Source organism: Engraulis encrasicolus, chromosome 20, assembly GCF_034702125.1.
Source record: "Engraulis encrasicolus isolate BLACKSEA-1 chromosome 20, IST_EnEncr_1.0, whole genome shotgun sequence".
NCBI lineage: Eukaryota > Metazoa > Chordata > Actinopteri > Clupeiformes > Engraulidae > Engraulis > Engraulis encrasicolus.
In genome coordinates, this window is record NC_085876.1 from 28,505,944 (window position 1) to 28,527,078 (window position 21,135).

At 46.1% G+C, this 21,135-nt stretch overlaps 1 protein-coding gene across 7 annotated transcripts in view; it reads right to left on the bottom strand.

The window, feature by feature from the left end:
* Positions 1–15,887, bottom strand: part of gatad2b (GATA zinc finger domain containing 2B) — a 92,990-nt gene extending 77,103 nt beyond the window's left edge. The window contains exon 1 of one of the 7 annotated variants that reach the window (XM_063185718.1): positions 15,353–15,887. The gene's annotated coding sequence lies outside the window, so the exon portion shown is untranslated. The remainder of the gene's footprint in view (positions 1–15,352) is intronic. The other 6 variants (XM_063185719.1, XM_063185717.1, XM_063185721.1 and 3 more) reach the window with 6 other exon arrangements.
* Between the last annotated feature and the right edge of the window lie 5,248 nt (positions 15,888–21,135).

Sequence of the window (21,135 nt, forward strand, 5' to 3'; positions counted from 1 at the left end):
AGGGTCTATGCCTTTCAACGAGAAAACAAGAAATGGATAGAGATATCGATAAAGAGAGGAGAGAGAGAGAGAGAGAGAGAGAGAGTGAGAGAGGGTAGAGAGGGAGCGAGAGAGAGAGAGGGAGGTAGACTACAATGGCAGTGAATGTTCTAAGTGGCCCATGTCACACGGTTTTGCACAAGCACAACACAAAGGCATAACGAGCATGTGAAGGCGAAAAACAGCACAATTAACCCTCACACTTCTTGCCATTAACACCACCTTGGGTCTGGTCACAATAGCCTGCTAGGCTGGCGACACCACTTCAGCAATGTCCAACACCCCTGTGCTTTATCAACACAAGAAGATAACGTGAACAGAGCAGAGCTGAGACTAGAGGCAGAGCACAGGAACCTATCTGAGGTCTGAGAGCAATGGGTTTATGAAAACAGAGATTTTTTTCAGGTTGGGGGGAAAAAGGGGAGGTGGGGTTGGGCGGTGGGGAGGGGGTTCTCCACCACCAGCACAACCATTGGGAACAATAACAAGGAAAGGGGGGCATTTCTCGAGCTGTGCATATGCAATCCTTCGTGTGCTGTTGCTACAACCACCCTGGCGGTTGTTCATTTTAGAGGCGTTCGGAAGCTCGTCCTAACACAAAAAAAAACAACAACAGGGAAAGGAAAGGAGAGGAGAGGGGAAAAGGAAGAAAGAAAAAAAAGATAAATTAGCGTCTAGCGGAGGAGCAGACGAGTCAACTGCAGGAGAGCTGCAATGGTGGCCCTGGAGCTACCGGGAGAGAAGAGAAGGAAAAGAGGAAAGAGGAGGAAGAAAAGAAAAGGAGGAGGAGGAGGAAGAGGAAGAGGAGGAGGAGGAGAAGGAAGAAGACGAATCAGACAACGACAAAGAAAAAGGGGAAGAGAAGAAAAGGAAAAGAGGAAAGAGGAGGAAGAAAAGACGAGGAAGAGGAGGAGGGACAAGAGGAGGAGGAGGAGGAGGAAGAGGAAGAAGACAAATCAGACAACGACAAAGAAAAGGGGGGAGAGAAGAGGGGGAAAAAAGCAAAAGGTGGCGAAGAGCAATCTGTTCCACTGCATGCCCATCGTCATGCAAGAGAGGGCAAGGAGGTGGCGGGGTGGGGTGGGGTGGAGGTGGAGGTGGAGGTGGCGGGGTGAGCTGAGGGGAGGAGGTGGTGGGGGGTGCTGCTGGTGGTAGCGACGAGGACGGTGGGTGATTGGGGGAGGGGAGGAGATAGGAAAATGGGGGCGTTGACTCGTGGTGTTGATCATACGGACGGAGGACTGAATTAGGAAACCATGTCGCGTCGGAGATGCCAAGACCAAGCTGCGTGTGCACGGCACGCACACAGACACACACACATCCATGTGCAGACAGAAGCGCGCACACACACACACACACAAACACGCACACAGACGTGTGCACACAGAAGCACAACTACATTTGCGCGTGCACGCACGCACGCACGCACGCACGCACGCACGCAGGCACGCACGCACGCACACACGCACGCACGCACCGATACATTCTTACAGACACAGAAATATGTGCGCGCACGCACACACAGATGTGCGCACACAGAAGCACAAGCACATTTGCGTGTGCACGCACACACACACACACACACACACAGACACACACACACACACACACAGACACACACACACACAGACACACACACAGACTATTTATAATTCCCGCTCATTGGAACGCAAGAACGTTAAACTCATACACGTGAGGAACTTGCTTGCTCTTCAGGAGGAACTTCCATTTCCCCATGTCCACACTATACCACCAGTTAAGCTTTAAGCATTGAAAGATATTGTGAACTGGTCCTTTTCACCTGATGCCAGACACCTTACACACTGAACATTTCAGAACATTGGAAAAATATAAAAGTTGCATCCCTAGACAGGGCTCAAAATTAACTTTCTTCATCACCAGCCAAAATGGTCTTAAAATGATGTTAATCTTAATAGCCAAACACACACTCGCCAATAGGTCAAAGTGGCTAGTAAGTTTTATATACGTTTGGATATTCTAGTTAATTACAAAGTAACATCTCCAAAACCAGACACATTTGTACCATAAGGCTTTATCACAAGATAAAGAATGCGCAATGAAGACCAATTTCAGTCTTAACTCAATTTTGTCTAAATATGTAGTTACTGCACTTTGCCTTTGTAAGGCAGAACAATACTGCCATTTGGGAAACAGCTGGTCCAAATATGCTCCAGTCAGCCAGCCAGCCAGGCAGGCAGGCAGTGCTGAGGTGACTCAGCTCCACTACGCTGTAGAGTTCACAGTGGAAATGTGGAACACACATATGGTCAGGGCCGGATTAACACACAGGCTAGATATGGCTGCAGTCAATGGGCCCCCACTTGCCAGGGGACCCCTGATTGGCCAAAAGTTAAAAAATTGCAGAATTGTGACAAGATGCAATACGGGAAAAAAATCAGTACAGTTGGTAGACACGATATCTTTAATTCCTATCTTGCAATTGTGACACTGTCTATGTAAATTTGTGGCGAAATTTGCCCTCCAGGGGGGCCCACAGCAACCTTTAGCCGAGGGACCCCAGACAATCTTAATCCGGTCCTGCATACGGGTACTTGGAGGCAGTTTTATCTGGATACATTCTAAAAGGTAAAAAAAAAATCTGGGAATCTTGGGGATTTTTCCCTCTCGAAACGTCAGTCGCCCAGCTAAGTGAACAGAGGGATACCCCTGGATAAATGTTGGAGAAGCTAATGGAAGGTATGAGTGATGCTAACAAAGGGGTGCCGACACAAAGAGGAGCTGATAGCTTTTTAAGGAGACATAACCGTATCCGTCATCCATCTTCCTTGAGCTGCTTCTTTTGTCCATCATCCTCCATTCAAACTTCTTTCTTTGTCATCACTCAAAAACTGATTCACGTCGAGTCAGTCAGTCATTCAGTCCACCATCCCTTAAAATAACTCAACTTCTTTATTTCTCACTTCACTTCCCCCATCCACCTCTCCACCCTTCCGTTCCATTGCGTTCCACCCTCCTCCATCCAATCACCTCATACCACGAGCGGGACACTCGCGGATTAGCCAATCACACCTGGCCACCACAAAATAAGGAAGTGAGAACCACCACACACACCCCCCACCCCACACACCCTCAGTCCAGTTGAACTTCGGCCATAAAAAGCCCTTTCCAACTTCTACATTAAAAGACACTTAGCTGGTGCCATTGAACTGATCATTGTTGTGCATTAAATACTATTCATTTTTAGGTACAAGGTATTGGTTACAACCCCCGGAACAAAGAGGGTGTAGATTATTGATTAAGGCAGTCAAACCCACAAACTGCAGACCTCCAAGACCCTGACAATTTCCAAGACTCCCGAACCATTAACTCATGGCCCTCACACCATCAAACATCAACAAAACTGGTGCGCTTCATGGTGCAATGAAGAATGCGACGCTTTTCAATCTCATACTGTACGAATTTGTAGTGACAGTAAAGGGCATTCAATTTCGTTCCAACTCTGGAAATGGAGCCGGACAGCCACAAACTGCCTTGTTGTGATGAAAGTGGACAATAGCCTCTTGTGTAGATATCAAATGTCAGGCAGGTACTGCAAGAGGTCCGGACCAAGAGCATTCTCTCTGCTCCCATTCATCCGTCCATGCTTATAGTAGCTGTGCTTGATAATGCAGGTTTGGTTAAAACTGAGGAAAGGCGGCCCTGCCGCGCACAACCGGTAGGGCACTCGTCTGCCATGCGGCCGACCCGGGTTAGATTACCGGCCCGGGTCCTTTGCCAACCCCTCCCAGTCTCTCTCCCCATTCGCTTCCTGTCCACCCCTCACACTGTCCCATCATCAATAAAGTCATAAAAGATCCAAAAAAAATCTTTACAAAAAAAAACTGAGGACAGGCATCCATGACCTTGTCCTTTTTCAGCTTTCACTATGACTCGATTTAGGACTCCAGTCTTCATTTTCTTCCCTCATATTTTCTAATTAGAGGTAAAAATAACCAATTTAAATAAATACAATCGATACAATTAACTGCCTTTGAAAAAAAAAAGTCTAGACGGAAAGGCAGACAAGAACAAACAAAGGCGCCTTGGCAACCTTTGATCCTTCTGAGGACCTCCCATCCCCCAACTCCACCAGAGGTACGCAGTTCTTCCCAGACCCAGTCAAAGGAATACAATAGGGGTTGCAGCATCCATATACTGAAAAGTTTTAACTTGATTGGGGTTTAGCCAGTGAAACAACTTTAGAATTTAAATCTGCAAAAAAACAATATCTTAAATCTTTTCAAGGGACCTGGTTGAGGTGGCACCGGTAGGTGTTTGTCAAGGTGGGCACCTTAACAATAAAGTGCTGGAGGGAAACCCTGAACTGAGTCTAGTGATATCACAAAAGCACTCTTGTGTGTCCGTGTCCTTATTCAGCCTTTTGGACTCCAGTCCAACAGTTCCATACGAAACCCGCCAAAGCCCACCACTGGTAAGCATCTCTTCACAGGCTTGGCCAAAGGAATCCAACTGGGGATTTAGCTGTGGTCAACAGTGTGTGTTCTGGTGCCGTGTCAGTGTGTGCACTGACTGCACGCCATTCCCTGATGCTGTTTATGCAAGTTAAAATGCTGGAAAGGCCTGCTAATTTGAACTGGATTAAAACTGAGAAGAAACAGGTATCACAAATTCAATCTCGTGTCCGTGTCTTTGGTTAGAGTTCTCTTCAAATTCAGTTTGGGAATCCAGTCTACCATTAGCCTGGTCCTGACCATGCCATAATACTACCATTTCATTTCGTATTTATGGTCTGGCATTTGTTTGCTCTGAAGCGATTGTAGGAAGCAGGAAGTTTGCACTCAGTTATGGTTTGAAATTATTGGACACCTCTCACCCAATCGCTGGCAGTTACTCAACAACAACATAGCGCAGACCAATGGCTCTGGCACAGATGTGTACGTCATTGTCACGAGCGTCCTCCCCCTTTTCTGGGGGGGCGTTGCGATCAACATTCTACTGCTCCAGGCACTCCACAGAGAAGCACGGCCAGACTACAGACGTGGAGCCAATTCTTTGGCGGAAGTACGTAGGATGGCTCGCGAGGCTAGTCTACCATAACCTTATGGACACATACCCAACTCCCCAACTCCACCACTATACTTGTAGGTAAGTGATTCATGGTTCATCAAAGGTCAAAGTAATCCAGCGTGGGTTGCAGTTGTGTCCAGTGCTTGAAGTGTGTGTGTAGTGTTGGGGGCTCAGGGGAACCCAGTTCCCCTTCCTCATGATTATCATCATCAGCGTTCCCTCAGATCTTCTCAAAATGCACGCAGGCAATAGGCCTACAAAAACGTGACTTGTACTGATTTGGTACTGAGGAGACTGTCAGAAAATCAGGGTTCCTGCACTTCTTTTTGGATGGTATTTTTGTATGATTAGGGTTCCTGCACCTCTTTTTTTCACTTCAAGCACTAGCTGTGTCCACCTCTGGGCTGCAAAGTGCTGTGCCTAATGTATGCCAGTCCTGTGCTCCTGTATACCCAAACTAAAATGTTGGAGGGGACCACTCATTTGAACTGAGAGGGGGCTTGCGTCACAAATTCAGTCTTCAATCAATCTGAGTCTTTGAATGTTCAGCCTCGTCTACACTTTCATTTGGGGACTCCAGTAATGCAAAATGTCCTTATGTACACTCCAACTCTCTCACTACCACCAGCACCACCAGCTCTAAATCAACACCAGCCAACTGGCCAAGTGCTGGTGAAAAATCAGTTTGGCTTGGTAGAAGAAAAGACCAACTTACTAGCCACTTAAGACTATTAGTGAGTGTGTGTTTGGCTAGTAAAATAAACATGTACTAGCCGTTTTGGATGGTGATGAAAAAAGTTCGTTTAGAACCCTGGTTATGAACATCCCTGAAACCCCAACCCCATAATTCACCAACACCACAGGTAAGCAGCTCCAATATGGGGCTTGCAGCTTTGGCCACCAGTGTGCGTGTGTGCGCTGTGTGCCGTACACTGTGCCTTTCCCCGCTACTGTTTATCCGAGCTACAACGTGTTGGGATGGCCTGCTAATTCGAACAGGTTTGAACTGGTTACAACTTAGAAGAGGCCATCACATATTCCGTCTTGGAGTCTTGCAGCCACTACCACAGGTAAGGGTTTCCAATGTGGGGCTTGCAACTGTGGCCAACAGTGTGTGTGTGTGTGTGTGTGTGTGTGCCCCGGTGCTGTACAGCGTGCGTTTTCCCCGCTGCTGTTTATCCAAGCTAAAGTGTTGGGGAGGCGCGCTAATTAAACTTCACAGGGAGCCATTCATCTGGCTGATTGTTTCTGCGTGGGGTTTAATAAGGCTCCAGCACCAGCACCAGCCCGCCTTGCCTTGCCTTGCCTTGCCTTGGCTTTACACGAGAACACCCCCCACCCAACCCAATCCCGAACACACTGTGGCCCATTCAGGTGTTAACAAGGTCTGTTCCGTCAGTGCACACAAAACACACACACATGTTCAGTGACACGCACACACACACGTGCTCAAAACATACTATAAATACCACTAGGGCCATGAGGTGACGAGGGCGAAGCGTCAACTTTTTAAAAAAGGCGCAATTTGGTTGAATTGAAGTTGATCATTTGATAATTGAAATTGAAGTAGCCTAATAATTCCAAATGTTAGACATTTATTAGTGGGTGACTATAAGTTGGTAACCCATGAATGACAATAACAAAACAGTCAGTTCTATTTTTCACACCATGGTCATTCCATTTTAGTGTCCATTGAGTGTTATGAAACAAATTCACACACAAAAAAACCTTTAAAAAAAAATGCAGCAACTGATGAGAGGATGAATGCAGGCAAAAAACAACAACAACAACAACAACAAAAGACAAACCACATAGACAAGACAGAGCGAGAGAAAGACAACAAGCTCAGGGAGAGCAACCATGCAAGGCTAGACTAGGGCTGGAGCTTCGGCTAGGCTCCAAACACAGAGGGATGGGTAGGGTAGGGTAGGGTAGAGTAGGGTAGGTGTGCCTACTGTACTCTGCGTAACCTTTCTCAAGGACACCGGCACCATCAGTGAGGAGTGCAGGCATCCATCCACCTCCGGCTTGGGCACGGCAGCGAAGAGGGGTGTGTGTGTGTGTGTGTGTGTGTGTGTGTGTGTGTGTGTGTGTGTCGGGGAGTGGAGAATGAGGTGGGATGGAAGGTTGGGGGGTTTGGGTGACGGAGGGGAGTAGAGAGTGGGAATGGTGAAGGAGGAGAGGAGAGAAGGGGACATGGTGGGATGGGCTAGTGAGAACTGGGCAGGGGGTGTTTGGAGGGTGAGAAAGGGAAGCAAAGATATCCATCCACCTCCGGCACGGACACAGGCAAAGGCACAGCAGCCCAAAAAAAGAGGAGGGTGGGGGGAGAGGGGCAGAGGAGGCAGTGGCATTTGGTTTAGAAGAGGTTGAAAGACGTAAGCAGAAGAGGGGGTAAGATGGTATAGGACTTGGGAGGCGGGGGGGGGGGGGGGCGTAGAGGGTGAAGAAGGGGAACAAAGGTGTTGGGTGGGGTTGGTACAATTTCCAAACATGGCGTGGGAGGTGAAAGGAAAAGGAGGGGAGTAGAGGAGGTATAGGGTGGTTGGGGGACTGAGAGGGTGGTGATTGGTTTGGCAGAGCGTTGGAGGAGGGGAGCAGAGCAGTTGGGTTGGGGCTGGCGAGGTGGAGAGTTGGTATGACTTCCAAACAGAGTGAGGAAGGTGAAAGAGGAGAGGAGAGGAGAGGAGCGGAGAGGAGCGGTGAGAAGAGAGGAGCGGAGAGGAGAGGAGAGGAGAGGAGCGGAGCGGAGAGGAGAGGAGAGGAGAGGAGAGGAGAGGAGAGGAGAGGAGAGGAGCGGAGAGGAGCGGTGAGAAGAGAGGAGCGGAGAGGAGAGGAGCAGTGAGAAGAGAGGAGCGGAGAGGAGAGGAGATGTGGGGAAGAGAGGAGAGGAGGTGAGGAGAGGGGAGCAAGTTAGAGTTTGGGTGGGGTAACAATTTCAAGGACACACAGAAAACATTCCAACACCTCAAAAGATTGAAGTTAGGTGGTATTAGCTTGGTCTGCTCTGAAGTAACATTGACCAAAACGTGCCCGCACAAAATGGATTAAAATATGCATAGCCACCTCATCAATAATCAAATTAGTACGCTTAATTGGCATGATTGAAAGTAAAAAGTCCTCAATTCAGGCCCTGCCGTGGCCATCCGGTAGGGCACTCTCCTGCCATGCGGCTGACCCGGGTTCGATTGCCGACCCCTCCCTGTCTCTCTCCCCATTCGCTTCCCGTCTACCTCTCATACGGTCCTGTCCATAATGAAGTCTAAAAAGACACCCCCCCCCCCCAAAAAAAAAACTGTGAAAAAAAACACGTCCTCAATTCTAATGATTAAGAAAAATACCACAATTAGCAAGTAATAACAAGAAAAATCGCACTCTCAAAAACATGCAGATTGTGCATTGGCTTAAAGAGGAGAAGCTCATGTTTAATAGCTGATGCACATGAAGCTATTGTACTATTATCTTATGGTGTCACAGATGTTTTAAAATCCAAATCCATGCACGTGTTGGTAGAAATATTTCAAACACGTATTCTTTATTTTATTTTATTATCTTCCATTGTCTTCCTACTTTGCTTGCTGTGAGAGATGAATCCCTTGTTTATTGCCACACTTCGTAGGCTTTCATTAACATCACATATCAATTAGTAAGCACGTGCCAGTGAAAATCGCAAACACGCGCTCTTGCTCACTCTTGCTCTTACTCTCTCGTTCTCTCTCTCACTCCCTCTCTCTCTCCCCTTCACTCACTCCCCCTCAAAGGATTTTCACTTGGGCGGATTTTTAAATAAACTTAATTTTCCTGATTAAGAGCTAATTATACTGATTTCGCTGCTCTCAAACAGCAGTCATTCATCTCTTAATTTGGTGTAAGTAGAGGACGGAAAATGAGAGTGGGGGGATTCAGAGGAGACACTAGAGGAGAGACCCCCACCATCCCAAAAAAAACACGCATTTCCCCCACCGATCGACGATGGGAACAGTAGTGGGGTGGGGTGGGTGGGTGGAAACCTCCACCATCCAAAAACCCACACACCCCCACCCCTTGATGAAGGGGGTAGTAGTAGGGTGGGAGGGTGAGATAGGTGGGTGCTTCTCCGAAAAATTCCAGCACTACATGACCCCCTCCCCGTCCCATCTTCGATGCGAAAATAGCGGGAAGGGGGAGGCGGAGGATGGTGGGTGCCTCATCAAGGCCCCCTGTCCCCATCTCATTACTCCGAAACCCAGCCTGCACCCCTCCCTCGTGGATATTAAGGCAGCGGTGAGGTGCCTTAATGTGTAGCCCCCCCACCACTGAAAATAGTGAAAGGAGGGGCCATGGGAAGGATGCTGGGTGCTTCATCATCATCAAGGGAGACCCCCCCCCACCCCCACTACTACTACTCCACAATCCTGCACACCTCCCTCGTCGATATTTAAGTAGCAGAAAGGGAGGGTGGTGGTGGTGGTGGGGGGTGTCGCTCAAAATCCTTCACTCGCCCTCGCTGCACAGTTTTCAACGCCAATTCAACATTCAAGTTGAATTTAACACTCTTACAGCTGGTCTCCTAGGTGTTGAATCAGCACTGCACAATTGACTGTGTGATGTTAAAAGTAGCTGGGGGGTAGTTTCATCATTGAGTGAGTTCCCTGCACGACTGATTGGGGGTGTCTGACTGAGGAGCGAGCCCCCCGCTGTCTGCCTCCCCAATCCAAAATCCAAATGGGGGGGTGGTGAACACTGCCTAGAGCTACTTTCACCTACTCAATATTGCATGGCTGTTGTTCGCACGTCTCATGGTCGCTGTGAAAACAGATGTCTACCAGCGTGAGAGGGGGTAAAGCTTGAAGGTTTTTTTTAAACACAGCAGCCAACAATAGACAATAGACGAGAAAGTGAAGAAGCCTCATAGGTGACTTGAGCAAAGCCACAGTGTGGGTTTGCTTACCGCTCTCTCCGAAAAACACATCTTTGTTTCATTTCACAATTCTATTGTTGTGACTCACTCAACTCCCTCGTCTTTGGCAGTGGCAAGGAAGGTGTTAATATTTGCCTTTCTAAAACGTCATTGAGACCAGTGCCTTGAAATTGGGAGGGGCCGAGAGGGCAGGCAGTAACGACACAGGTCATCGATGGCCGCTGTTTTTTTTTCATTTCCATATTTCTATTGGCTGTGACAATCACTGGCTGCTGTTCTTTTTTTCATTTCAATATTTATATCACTGTGCCTCTCCATTCCCTCGTTTCACCTCGTCTCTGGCAGTGGCCAGGAAAGTGTTAATATTTGCTTTTGTAAGACGCCTTTGAGAGAACCAGTTGCCTTGAAAGTGGGAGGGGCCATTCTGGGCATTTACTGATTTTTTTTTCCCCGTCTATAGGACAAGACAGGAAATGAGGTCATCGGGCAGTGGCAGGGAGCACGGCACGGACGCACTATATCGTGTGTTAGGGCTGAACGCGAGCACTGAGGGAAGCACAGAGGAGCACGCGAGAGAGATAGAGGCGAGCTGAGGAGAGGAGAGGAGGATAGAGGAGAGGACAGGACAAGTCAGGAGAGGAGAGCAGAGGAGGATAGAGGAGAGGAGAGCAGATGAGAGGAGGATAGAGGAGAGGACAGGACAGGATAGGAGAACAGAGGAGAGGAGGATAGAGGAGAGGAGAGGATAGCAGAGGAGAGAACAGGACAGGAGAGGAGAGGAGAGGAGAGGAGAGGGGAGGACAGAAGAGGAGAGGAGAGGGGAGGAGAGGAGAGGAGAGGAGAGGAGAGGAGAGGAGAGGAGAGGAGAGGAGAGAGGAGGAGAGGATAGGAGAGAGGAGGAGAGGAGAGGAGAGGGGAGGAGAGGATGGCAGAGGAGGGGAGAGGGGAGGAGAGGATGGCAGAGGAGAGGAGAGGGGAGGAGAGGTGGTCAGAGGAGAGCAAGAGCAAGGACTGACCCAGCCCTCCAGCCAGCCGACACTAATCCGCCTCTTCCAAAGCCACCACTCCAGCCGAGCTCCTGCTACACACAGGCCACTCTCTCTGCCACTGACCTCTCTCTCTCTCGGTCCCTCTCTGTCTGTGTGTTCAAGGGAAATAAATAAATACATTTAAAAAGAATATAAATAAATAAATAAGCTTAAGGGCCCTTTTGTTTTTCGTTGACCCTTCATAATGGCTGGGGTCAGGAGGCCATTCAAGGCCCAATTATGCTTGGCCTGTCCCTACAAAACTGTGGCACAAAAGAGCACGACACAAGGTCATGGAGGTCAACTCTCGGAACATCTAACACACAGGGATACTCTCTCTTCGCTGCACACAACATGCACCCTCTGTCTGTCTGTCTCTTGCACACTCTCTCTCTCTTATTTCCCCCTCCCTATCTCTCTCTCTCTCTCTCCCTCTCTTTCTATTACGATGCAGTGGACATTGCCAAGACTTCTTTTTTACGACATCATATTCAGATCCAGGTGCTTGGAGAGAGAACAGGGTATTGTGATTATGAAGCTTTTGCGCTTTTTTTTGTTTCGTCTGCTAAAGCCCACTTCTGGGATGGGGTGGGGGGTGTTTGTGATTTTTTCGTTTAATTCCTAGAAGTCCCGTTTTGTTACTGAAACAGGAACCCCGGCTACTTCTGTGTCAATTCTCTCTATCACCTTCCATGGCGGCCACATTTTTGGCTACAGGCGAGCCAAAAAGCTCTCTTTCTCTCGCGTGCAAGCTTTCTCTCTCTCTCATCTGCAGTGACGACATGAGGCTGATGTTAGGTTAGGTTACCGCACAAATCAAACACAGAAGTAGCTGCGGAAAAAAGAATCCCATTATTCTGTAAACTCGAGACAAGAGCAGCGCTTTCAAAACAGGCCCCAAGTCCACACTCAGCTCCTAAAAATCCAATACGGTGACTCCTGGCTTGGTTTTAAGGCAGGTCCCACTAAGTAAGTGAAGACAAATGCATCATTGTTATCACTATTACTATTGCACAACTTTAACTAAACCCAGATATCTGTCAATTTCTATATTTATTTCTCCATCATTTTCTTCTTTCGCATCTGATGGCTGCTCAAGACATCAGCACTACTTATACTGTACAATATAGTGTGACAATTCACATCTAATGTAAGCTTACATCTACGAGAATTGATGACAACAAACCAAACAAAAACACAATAACCCCCACCAAATATAAGCAAGTAACGTAAACAAACACATGTTTATGACTGCTTTATTAACTATATAACGCCTGATAATCAACAACCACTATAGACACAATAACAACTACTCTTACACATCTGCTGTTCAAAAGATGATCTCAGTACTTTTCATAATCACAATTAAGATTTCCTGTCACTTCATCTGCCCTCACTAATGACAACCGCAACAAACAAAAGCGCATAACAATAACTCTTAGAGCTGGTGGTGAGAAGATGTCCGTCTAGTCCAGGGGTGCCCAAACTTTACCATGACAAGGCCCCACATATACAGCTTCCAGCCAAGGTCCCCCTTACATGGGTCATGCCACAATATTTTTTTCTGTGCACCCCCTTTCACAAACACAGTCTATCTGTGTCAGTGCCCCATTGGCATATAAAAAAGGGAATTGTAACGATGTTCAGAGATGCAATGGATTATTATGCAAGTCTAAAGTAATGGGAATATCGTATAAGCTTATTATCACTTATTTTGCTGTACACCAATTTTTCCATTATTTATTTAGTTTTGTTATACGTTTTCTTCCATCTTGCCACGGCCCTCGTGGCAACCCCTCACGCCCCCTCCCCCAGGGGTCCCCGGCCCCCACTTTGAAAACCACTGGTCTAGTCTGTCTTGTCCTCCAGGCTTGGAAACCACAGCATGAAGACGGACTGCTGTGGGGCCTATGGGGACTGCCCAAGGGGGTTTAGGATACCGGGGAGCACCACCTCCCCTTACCCCTCCACCACCACTGCTGTCACCGCCGCCAGCAGAGAGATAAGGTGGGCACCGCACCATGGAAATTAAAGTGTGCATGCGGCATGAAATCTCTCGCACGGCCCTGTGCCCATAAGCTGGGGGGCACTGGAGACTGGAGGCAGACATCCACACACCACTGAAGTCATAAAATGAATGGCACCAATGGAGAAGGGGAAATAAAAGAAAAGAAAAGTAAAGAAAGAAAAGTGGGCGAAAGAGAGTGTGGGGGGGGGAGAAAAATAAATACCAGCCAGCCATTGCCAAGTTTCTTTTCTGTCTGCAGAGAAAAGAAGGGCGGTGGAGTGATCTAAACAAAATGGCTTTGAGCAAAGAAGTCAATAAGAACAGTGTTAAGGCACTCCTGAGGGTCTATGCAAAGAAGGAAAGAAAGCAAGCAAAGTAAAAAAAAAAAGTCTGTGTGTGTGTGTGTAGGGAGAGGGAAAAAGCTGGAGAGAGAGAGAGAGAGAGAGAGAGAGAGAGAGAGAGAGATAGAGAGAGCGAGAGCGAGAGCGAGTTAGAGAGAACAATCTCCTTCAGGTATGAGTGCTTTCTGTTTTAAAAACTTTTTTCTGTATTTCAAAAGCCCATCCCGACAACAGGATAAATCACATTGCATTGCTGAGTGAAGGCTAGCACAATATGATGGAATGCAGGTGGTGGTCAAATGTACACAGACTCCACATCTTACACAAGTAACCAAACACACGCAGGTAGAGCCTTCACTTTAACATGCCATAGCCTACTCAACTCTCACTCCCATGACAAACTACTGAAAGCCAAGAGTTCATTGTGGGAACAGTAACACAGGTGTCAAACTATAGAACCACATAAATGGCCCCCCAATCTTTGTTTTTAATGAGTCAGAAAAAGAAGTGGCCAAAAGTGTTTACACTTCAGAAAAACTTTTGATTCAGAAACAAGCAAAGAAAAGACAATTCATACTATATCAGATCAGTCTGAAGATCAAATAGTAGGCCTATAGAATAGGCTTTACATTACCAAATGTTTACAAACAAAACAAAAACAAAAAAACTGCATAACACCCCCTTCCAAAAAATGAGTGTGTCATAACAGGACTGTTGCAGAACAACATGGTTCGCCAATACTTATGGCATCACAAACTTTCTGTGATCTCCTTAAAGCCGACAAAGTTTCTACGTTATAACTTGGTTATATCTGGACTGTTACGCACACACCCAATAGCGCTTGGTCAGGCCAAAACGCTGTTAAAGATGTGACTTGAAATAATCGCACAGTTGTAGTAGTCTGCTGCCAAGTTAGAAACAACTGACTCTCATAAAAGATTTCCAAAAGCCACGAGAGTCAACGGGTCGGTTTTGCAACTTACAGAAGTGTTGGTACGCTAGCCTATATATTGGGAGCTTGCTCACTTCTGACATGTTTTGCCGCACCAAGAATAATAGACGGCATATCCAATATTGATCTGCGTTTCTTTCCAAACGTCATCTCCCGCAGTTGATCAGTGGCTCCCTGTTGGTTACAATCAATACATGGCTTCACGTCGGAATTAAATTTCAGTCTCACGCATGTCAACTGCTGGGCAGCCATTTGCGTGCATATGGAGTTGAGAGAACGTCCTCACTTACGTAAATGGCTGATGCATTTTCGGATTCTTTTTTTCCTCTAATTGTACAGCCATCGTCTCACCGTACACTAGCCTCACTCCTTGCGCCCTAAACACTGTAAACCGGGAAAGTGACTCCAAAAGCACCTTCAGCTACACCTCGAACACCGTTACAAGATGTCAATGTAAAATAAATACCCAGAAGAGTGACATTAGAATCGTGATATGGTGTAGTAATTCGCTAATGTGCATTGTGTGCCGCTGCGCTGCAACTGTAGCCTTCTCGCGCAACCAGGAGGACGCAAGGCTCTCTCCGCCAATCTGGGTTAACCCCCAGAGACACGAGATGAAACAATGAAACGGATTTGAAACATTAAAATGTTACATTTCGCCATGCAACTTTCCCACCGCTAATCCTCGAATTCGCAGTTAATGCGTAAACAGCGCACACGTGAAGGGCTGCCGTCTGTTGTAACGTGTAGGAGGGCTTCTCGGGGCATTTTAATAGTATTAGCCAGGCACTCTGAACTGTTGGATACTGATAGCTTGCTAGCATAGCCGCAGCATTTGAACTAGCGAAGCTGCTATGCTATTGTCTGGCTTTGCACCATAATTGATCCAACCAAATCATCACCCCGTAACCTTGCACGCCATGGCTCGCAATCTTCAGGACAACCATCAGCACGCGCAACAATGTAACCGCAACGTTTCTATTTTGAAACCCGCCAACTACATGGGCAAGGCCCCGCATATATCCTCGGACTCACCTTATTCTCCTTTACCCTTCAGGTTCCACTGGCTCCGGGTTCACTATCCGATCCTGAAGCGCTACAGTAGCTCCTCACGACCAGTCCCCGGCACCGGCAGGCAACACAAAAGCGCTGATTGGGCCTCGACAAGTACTCATCCCCTTGGTCTCTGCCCAGACAGACGGGTTATTGGTCGGCGGCTGTGTCGGAGACGCGCCCCTATTAAGGTGTATGTTGTTGTCTGTGTCTGGAGGGGAGGGGACAAGAAGCTCTAAAATGATGGGAACTAAATGGGTTGTTATGCGCGTCGTGTCGGCAGCACAAGGCGAGCTCACAACATTGACAGATAAATTGTGGCCAGCCATATTAACTCACTCTTCCACCTCGAGCGCACTGGATTACCAGAGGAACAATGATGTCTGGATGATGACTCATATGATTTTGTGTCGTCAAGTCAACCTTTGAAAGTTCATCCAATATCTTGTTTTAGTATCATGCAAGTGTAGCCAACGACATTATTGGATTCATTCTTTTGTATAGTCCTTGAGGATGTGTATCCCCAAACGACTTGAGTGTATCCCCAAACGACAACCTAAACTGTCTTACTGTTTGTGGGTCACCAATTGGGGGGTAACTTCTTACTTGTATGGTTCGTTAAATGAATAGCCTAGTGATTTGTGACGTACTCATAAAAACTGTAAATGTGATATTGAAACATGAGTCTATAGGGCATATAGTTAGACAATGGCGCATACAGCGCACAGGCTATCCACTTTTTTGTTTTTAGGTCGAAATAATCAATACATGAAGGCACTGATTCCCCCTGCTCGAACAATGCACAAGCTACCCATCTATGTGCCTGACCTACTTTGCAAACTATTGCCCAACGCAAGGTTTTGCCGAGGTTTATGCGAGCTTGTGCACTCTACTCCTGGCAACGGGCCGATGACAGTTGTGATACATACGCAAGGCATTTCTCGCGTCGTGGTATTTTGTTCATAGCGGCATGCTGAGTAAATGGTATTCGGTCAGTGCTTCTGTCAGATTCTACCGTGCCTTCTCTCTGCCCGTGTCGTGCCGAAAAGTGAGTGCCTGCTAAAACACGAGTGCCCTCATTGAAACCAATGGAAACCAATGACCAATTTTTCAGATATTTTTTACCCATTTTTGCCGATAAATCCGACGCAATTTAAGATGGAAAGCCTATCAATAAAGCATCTACATTCCTTCTGGAAGTATTACAAAGAACTGGTAACAATTTCTGTATTATTTCCATAAAAGAATCTAAGAATTGTCATAACAAATGTTAAAGTTTCATTCAAATAGCTCATATTAAGTGGAGGACGAGTAATGTTTAATAAGCATATTTTTAGTTCATAAATTATGTAATTAATTCTGCAAAAAATAGTATAATTTTCTCTCAAAAAATGTCATTGGTTTCAATGAGGGCACTCGTGTTCTGGCAGGCACTCGCTTTTTGGCACGACACCCCCTCTAACATGATTTTGTGTGTAGCCTATCGCTCCCCTACCATAGACCTAGTTGAAGTAGAATGCTGTCAAATCCAAGTTCAAGGTTTGCGTTCAAGCCAATAGCCTACATTGTTTCTTTACAGTCACTTGAGAATTTCGTGTTTTTATTTTCGTGCGCGCGTGCTACTCTGTATAGGCACATATAGGCGGGATGGGTAATAATTAAATAATACGACGACCGTTATTTTATTTATTTATTTATTTATTATTGTGTGGCGTTATTTTTGTGTTAACTGGGTGGTAATCAATATTAAGACGTTTTCAAAATGTCCAAAACGTATCGCCAGTTGAGCCCTCTGCTGGTAGGCTATCTCAGGTGAAAGGGCAACTGCTTGTGATTCAACAATTCATAATTTCTGTTACAGCTATTCCTGTCACACTTTTAAGATGATGTTCTTTGATTTGGGACAGAGCCCCTCTTAGGTTTTTTTTTCTTTTCACCCTAGGGAAAAAACAATGATTCCGCATCAAAGCTCTGATCTATGGTATTTTGACTGTGGTCCAAGTCTTAACAGTGAAACCATTTTTAACAGCTGTACAATATTTATGAGCTACTTTAGTACCGTGATGGTTTCTCATAAAATATCCATGAACAAAGAAAAGACATTTTAAATCGGTTTGTCTTCAAAAGTCCTAAGCCAAGTATACACCTGTGGCTTAGGTAAGCAAAGATAGTGGTTCCAAATCAGCAGTAAATGTTTAACCCCTGATATACGAAACAGAGAGAGAGACCGCTCATGAAAATGTTAAAGCAGGCAGCACATTCATCATGGGCTGTCTGTCTGACTTGCTGGCAGCTGTTTTCGTTTGTAACTGGTGGTGCGTATGTAGTATAGGCTACCCTTTGTCAATCTCTTCTCACCCGGTCATATGCTGCTGTCGCCATACGACAGTCATTTCACGCTTTCACATTAACAGTCAGAACCCACTACATGGCGTCCAAAATAACACAACAACAATGACAGGAAGTCACCCTGCTGACACACGAAGAACTTCCTGTAAACCGATGGGCACCAAAAAAAAAAAAAAAAAACGAGAGAGGGAGAAAAAGAGAGAACGAGAGGGTGGGAAAGAGAGAAAGAGACCAGAGAGAGAGAAATCAGTGCACTGTGCCCCTCCCTTTGTTGTTGTGGGTAATGGTTAAGAGGAGGCAGCCATGGTGCTGCTGGTCCTGGGTCTGGGCTTCGGACTTCGCAGGATGATGATGATGCCTCAGGGACCAACAAGAACAATGACTTGAGTGAAAGTGCTCAAGGTCTACCCCTAAATGACTCACATGGGGGAGGAGATATGGAGCATGGGCGTGGAGGAGTGGCGAGGCGAGACAAGGCAGGGTGCTTGACCTAGGAAGCACAACACCAAGAAATAACATAGGGCTGATCCGTGAGGCAAAACTAATGGGAAAACAACCAAGAAAAGCGTAATGTGAAAACAGTGGACCCTTTGAGCATCCATAAAATGTTGTGTCTGGATGGATTGGCACACTTTGATAGACAGAACGATCTTGCTCAATTGACCATGCACAAGTCTCAGAGTGGAAGACAGACAGATGGAGAGGAGGGAAGGAGTAAGAGAAGGAGACATGTCCACATCATTCTGTCTTGTACATTATTATTATTTCATTTTTTCAAAGATATTTTTTGGTCTTTTTGACTTTATTCATGATAGTACAGGGCAGATGGTGACAGGAAGCGAGTTGGGAGAGAGCAATGGGGAAAGGTCGGCAAAGGACCGAACACGGACTAACCCGGGTTAGTCGGCAAAGGACCGAAATCGAACCCGGGTCGGCCACATAGCAAACGATTGCCCTACCATTTGCGCCACGTTAGGGCCTGTCTCGTACATTATTAACCTTCTCTCCTGGTCACACATGTCCTCGCAGCGCCGGATTAAGATGGCCTGTGTTCCATAGGCTACAGATTGTGATAGACACAATTACATAAACTGTGTCATAATTCGGAGCTGTAAATTAAGTCTGCCAACTATAGAGAGGAGTATTGATGAGTTTATTTTTTCAATAGTGCATCTGCAATTCCGCAAAATTGTTCCCCCCTCCCCTGGGCCGTGGCTGGTGGGGGGCCCTAGGCTGCAGCCATATCTAGCCTGTGCGTTAATCCGGCCCTGTGTCCAACCTACTGCATAAGAAATGGTCCTACCCAGAGTGTCATATGCTATCATTTAGAAGTGACGTGCCACAGAAAAAATATGCTGGCCTGGGGGTCATGTTTACAGTAACACACAGAGTTGTATAAAGTTGTATGAAGTACCCTTACATTGCATCACTAGTGGTATGATAGTACATATCAACTTTGTAATATCATACTACTTGTGCTGTAATTACATCATTAATTGCACTTCTACTTCTACTTTATACAACTCTGGGGTGCATTTCTCAAAACCGAAGTTGCTTACTACATTAGCTACTTCGTTGTTTTCAATGCATTTTCCCATTGGCAACTACCGAAGGTGCTAACAGGCTAACAACTTCTCTTTTGAGAAATTCACCCCTAGTAACGACTGTGCATAAAGTAGAGTAGAGTTGTGAGTAGTGTTGAACTTGCACGGCCCCCAGTCATACACGTCACATACGCCTACAGTAAGAAAGGTTCCTACCAACGGTCAGTGACATATCATTCTCCAACCGTTATGCGCCATAGTGTTGGTCTGGAGGAACAATGTTAACAGTAACACAGCTGTGCTTTGTGTAGGCCTAGAGTAGTGTTTCTCAATGGGGCGCTACAGCCCCACAGGGGGCGTTGAGGAGTCCTAGGGGGGCATTGAGGAGTCCTAGGGGGGCATTGAGAAGGATACCTCTGAGTGGGGGTTGGGTTTAGTTTCCCATACATTGCGTGGCATTTGTCTATTATATTTTTCAATACGGAGCGTTGGAAGGCTTATGAGGTCAAGGGGGCGTTTGTTTAAATTAGGTTGAGAATCACTGGCCTAGAGTGACGAGAAGTTTTGATCATCACGTGCATAGCATGGCTTCTTTCTTTCCTCACATTCTGCATATCTGTCGTGCTGCGTAGCTGTGGTGTTTACAGTTGCTGAGTGCCTGGTCAGAAGCCGGGTATTAAATAGATTAGTGTTTCACATGCAATGCCTCTCCAATGTAATCCACATGACCTCTCTGGGTTAGTCATTTGGTTCTTAACGGAGAGACCAGAGTCGATGTGGAGAAAAAAAAGAGGCTGATTACAGAAGTAGTGATGTGTGCCGTAATGCATTATTACACATTTATAAAGTGTACTCACAAACGCTCTTTGTTTGTTTGTTTTTGTTTGTTTGTGTGTTCGTCGCATCACCATGACAAACGATATCACTCTAATAGGACACATGCAATGACATGCATAGGAATTGGGAGAGAGAGAAAAAAACTTCTGCCAAATAAGGGATAACCTCAAATGAGTTCTTAGCATTCCATTATGCAAATCCTTGAATCGTCTTTTATTATTATTATTAAAGGATATATGTGTGACAGTATTATGACATGCCGTGAGCTTGTTCACCTCTTAATGTAAACACAGCACGATGAGTCTTAATCCCCCCTCCATATACTAATGGGAGACCATGGGTCTCTGCTCAAGTGCTGATGTAGGGGGTATTTTCCCTTCTTCTTCTGTAGTCACTGGCTGGATGGATGGATAAATCCTCGCTGAAAAGAAAATATTGCTGCACAATTATAAGAAGGAGAAGAGCACTTGATGTCCTGTCCGTGTTTTAATCCAGTGTTAACCTGACAATGACCCTCAAAACAGAATCAGAGTCATTTTTTTACACAATCGGAAATACTGAGAATTAATTGATGGATGACACATTACGTTTGAAGCCAGTCCAACCTCCAATAGACTCCACTACCCCTACCCACCCCACCCATCCCTTCCACTCCACCCTGAAAATCGCAGAGACTGTTTTCCCAAAAATCTACTGACTAAATCCAATCTATAGCACCATGGGTTAAGCAGGGCAAAGAATTTAATGCCAGATATCAGTAGATTAGGAAGTTGACCTCTTGATTAAAAAAAAAACCTGACCGAAAATAAATAAGTGGAGTAAAACATGCATGCATTTACTGTGGTGCTTTAAATAATAATAAAAAAAACCCTATTCAGCTGTCAAAATGATGCAACAGAATTGGGCAACAGTGAATACATTTGAGCTATATGGAACTTGAAATCCTGCGCGCTGTTGCTAGACTCAAGCTTGGCATATACGCCCAGAGTTTCCAGTTGGCCATAACAGTGTTTTAATATGTATTCTACATTTTAT